The sequence below is a fragment of the Lacerta agilis genome, chromosome 5, assembly GCF_009819535.1.
Source record: "Lacerta agilis isolate rLacAgi1 chromosome 5, rLacAgi1.pri, whole genome shotgun sequence".
Lineage (NCBI taxonomy): Eukaryota > Metazoa > Chordata > Lepidosauria > Squamata > Lacertidae > Lacerta > Lacerta agilis.
In genome coordinates this window covers 68,292,303-68,296,671 of record NC_046316.1, presented here as the reverse complement: position 1 = coordinate 68,296,671, position 4,369 = coordinate 68,292,303, and positions in this window count along the sequence as shown.

Sequence of the window (4,369 nt, the reverse complement as noted above, 5' to 3'; positions counted from 1 at the left end):
TTGCCGTAGCCGGCGGGTGAAAGAATAAGCCGTGATACCTCACGTGACGGGAAAAGGGGTGGGGAGAAAACAAAGGTTGCCGGCAGGGGCTGAAGGTGCAGCGGCCATCTTTACTGTGGTCACGATGCTGCTTCGGGGGAAGCAAGTACCGTATTGTACTGTAGATTCATTTCCCTGCTGCTCATGGCGATGAAGCGTGGTCTGGGTGATGAGACCCATGTGCTATAAAGAGTAGAACTTAACCCCTTACCTCCATATATAAGTGTGAGGGTTTTGGCTCATACGTGATACTGAACTTCAGTTTGCTGCAGAATTTGCAGATACGTTTTTTGATAACACTGGCGGCTGTGGGAGGCGAAGACCTAGATATTCAGGGTTAAGAGCAGGGAAAGGATCTTAATATCCTGCTAAGGTTTTGTTGTTTTGTTTTCCTGTTGCGCGTTGCATATTCGCATGCTCAGGGCGCTTCACGTACATTACAATCCTATGATATAAGGTATATCAATTTTTATTATTTTCCGATATTGGAGTTAGGGCTGTGAGATTCGAATTAGTGCTTTCAATCCGGTACGCCCATACCTGGGAGCTCCACTGGCCACCGCGAGAACAGGATGCTGGACTAGATGAGCCACTGCACTAGCCTGATCTTATAAACTTAGTGGGACTTATTTCTGAGTATACTAGCATAGGATGGTGCTTTTAACCATTATGCTCACCGAGTGAGATTTCTTGCCTTGCTCTATAGTTCCACCCAACCCCGAGAAGTATGATCTTGGGAGATGTTTCCTTTTAACTTCCATAAGCATAGGCGCACTTCAACTCACTGTAAAATGAATTGTAGTCTTGTGTCTACTCCCACTGAATTTAATGGGGCTTAGTTACACGTACGCTTGCATTGTTGTTACTGAATTACAGTACATGTATTCCTTTTGGAAATTTATCTGCTTGTGTATTTGTAGGTTCTTTTTCAAAACATAATTCTCATGGATTATGTTATTCTCTTCCCTCTTACTTTCCTGTCACTCATTCATTTTGCTTCCACACAGAATAAGTAAAAAATAAGAGGGGGGCATCTCATTGTCTTTAGAGATTTTCTTGTACCCAGGTTTTGTTTTGAGTGATGTGCTCATAATCAAACCCTTAAAAAGAAAGGGCTGGCACCTGCAATTTCCTACACCACCAGTACAGCCCATTTTGCAGGTAACAAGGTTTATGACTGCTGCAATGCTGTCCATTATTATTCGTACAGGTTAGGTGAGGCAGAGGCTGGTTTGGATTTCCAGCCAAAAGTTTTCCAAATAAACTACTCAGATTACAAAAAAGTCATGTTCCTTATATTACCCCCTGCCAACCCAAATCCAGCACTCAAATGTACACAAAAATGTTGTGCTCTATTAACTTGCATGCACCCAACCTGCTCTTTTAAATGTTTACAAATAGCACAAAATCAAAATTGTCCAAGGCTGCCGCCCTATGTACACTAGAGAGTAAGCACCCTTTAACTCAGTGAGACTGCTGAGTAACATGCATAAGACTAGGCTGGTAGTTAAATAACTTAAGGGATATCCAAACCATAACCATTAAAGGTAAAGGTACCCCTGACCGTTAGGTCCAGTCGTGGACGACTCTGGGGTTGCACACTCATCTCACGCTATAGGCCAAGAGAGCCGGCGTTTGTCCGCAGACAGCTTCCAGGTCATGTGGCCAGCATGACTAAGCCGCTTCTGGTGAACCAGAGCAGCGCATGGAAACGCCATTTACCTTCCCGCCGGAGTGGTACCTATTTATCTACTTGCACTTTGACGTGCTTTCGAACTGCTAGGTTGGCAAGAGCAGGGACTGAGGAATGGGAGCTCACCCCGGCGTAGGGATTTAAACCGCCGACCTTCTGATCGGCAAGCCCTAGGCTCAGTGGTTTAGACCACAGCGCCACCCGCGTCCCACCATAACCATTAGGTAATCTATAAAGAACTCCCTCCTTTGAAAATTCCATTCCTAAAGTTCTTTATCAACATAGGGCAGCTATTGCAGGTGCTTCCAGTGATCTAAGATACTAACTTTCCATAGCTTCCATGTGATGCAAAACTCCATATAAACTGGATAAAGAAAAACATGCATTGAACATACAAAGGTTCTTTATTGGATACTAGCAGCCTTATACCTGATGCTGCTCAGGAATTCCAAGAAACAAAAAAAATTGATGCAGTTTTGAAATCAGTCATTAAAATCAGTGTAGCTTGGAAAGGGTTAAGTCTGCAATATTGATTCAAAATGGTGCCCAATTATATCTAAACATAAACAAAATCCTGATTCTAGATCTCAGGAATCATAATACAAAATTTGGCTATGGTAACTGAAGAGGTGTCCAAATGCATATCAGACAACCAACCCCCTTTCCAAAATAAACAGTAGATGCTGTACATTTTGTTACTTATGGAAAGGATGGGAAACCTATAAACATGCAATGGTCTACTTGTTTTAGGGTTGCTTATTAGCCTGCCCTGGGATCAACTTTGGAGGCTTTCTGTAGGTGTTCAACAAATGAGATACAACAGATGGGAAGTGGGGAAAGAGCCCTTTCAGTGATTGTGCCTCATCTGTGAAATGGGAGCACCCAGGGAGGTTTCTTTTGACATCAAGCACATGCTTCCTCTGTTATCCCCCATCCTTTAAGAACTCTAAACTCTTAGCAAATTAGTTTGTATGCTGTTTTTAATTTGTATCTGCTATGTTCTCATCTTTTATTGCATATAAGCTTTCCTTCTAAATTTTAGTTGTAGTGTGGCCTAATAATCTATTCTTCATGAAACATGTATTAAGCCAATAGTTAACATTCAGGTAGAAGATACCTGGGGCCCAGGAATTTATGTCCTCTTCCCATGCATCTAATAAAAAGTCACTTTAAAAGAAGGTGGCATTTGATTGTTGATTTGTGCCATTGATAAGAGGCCAGAAAGAAGAATGTAATTCAAAAAATCTGTCCCACAATACATTTTATTTACTACCAGAACATTTGCATTGACACATCCGATTGCTTGCAGTTACAGAGCATATGAAGTGTTCTTGCTCTACCATATAATGTAATTATCTGTGATGCTGTAATGATTCTGGGGTTGGCTTAATCGCTTAATTTTCAGCACAGCGAGCTTTGGCATCAGAATGATTTTGCAGCATTGTTATCACTAAAAGTCCACCATTAAAAGACAGACACCAGAGTAATTAAAATATAAATTAAATAAAAATGTTTACTTGCAAAAATGCCCATTAGTAATGAGGGGGAAATGGTGCACTTGTAGATCTCTAAATCCTTTATTTAGAATTATACATTTACACAAGTATGTAGATTAATGAGATAAGATTATTATTGTTAAATATTGCAGTGCTGATACTTGTGCAAAAGCATTGAGCAACCTTTATGTTAACGTTAATATTTTCCATAATTTTTCAAGTGCAATGTTATAAATATAAAACATTCAGAACTACACTTTTATACAAAAATGTACATAAATTATAATAATATATAAAGACCCTGATCCAATTCCAGCTGTGCTTTGTTGCAGACTAACGCAACTAGTGGCCCTAAACTGGGATTGCCTGTGCAGCCCCCATCATCAAGTTCAACAGGAATTGGATGTACCTTGTCATGAGTTTTTAGATCCGGATGGATATCTGCATGGAAGTTTCCTTTGCTGGATCAGAAGGATGTACCTAAATTTGCACTCCTATACTCACTTTACCTGGGAACAAATCCCATTAAAGTTAATGAGGCTTTCATCTGAATAGACGCATATAAGATTGCTCTGAAAGCTCATTGAACACAGTGTGACTTACTTCTGAGTAAATGCATAGGGTTGCAGAGTTGGTTTACTTAAACCACATGTTCTATATAAACCTTTCCGCAGACAGTACCACTTGAATTTGCTGAAAAGCTATTACCTGTAGCTGCTTGGGTTTCACTGGATGGACTTTTAATTAAATTTGGCTGATGTTTTCAACCACCACTTATGTCCACAAAAGTTATTATTATTAGATTTATTATCCACCTTTCACCATAAGGTCCCACGGTGGGTCACAACAATGTAAAATACGAACAATAAAACAGTTTAGAACAAATTAAATGTGCAGATACTACCTGATACCTTATAATCGAGACAAAAATGAGAAGTTTTGCATTTATTGCAGTGGCTAAAGTACCATACAAAATATTCTTATGGGAGATCCCATTTAAAATTTGGTGCACATTTCTGACATCATACTCCAGCCTCATTCTGAATAAGCCTATTCAGCTTAAAAAAAATACAAGCACAGTTTCAATACATAGTACAATATTGTATACTAATCATTTGTGCTACATATACAGGCTGAATGA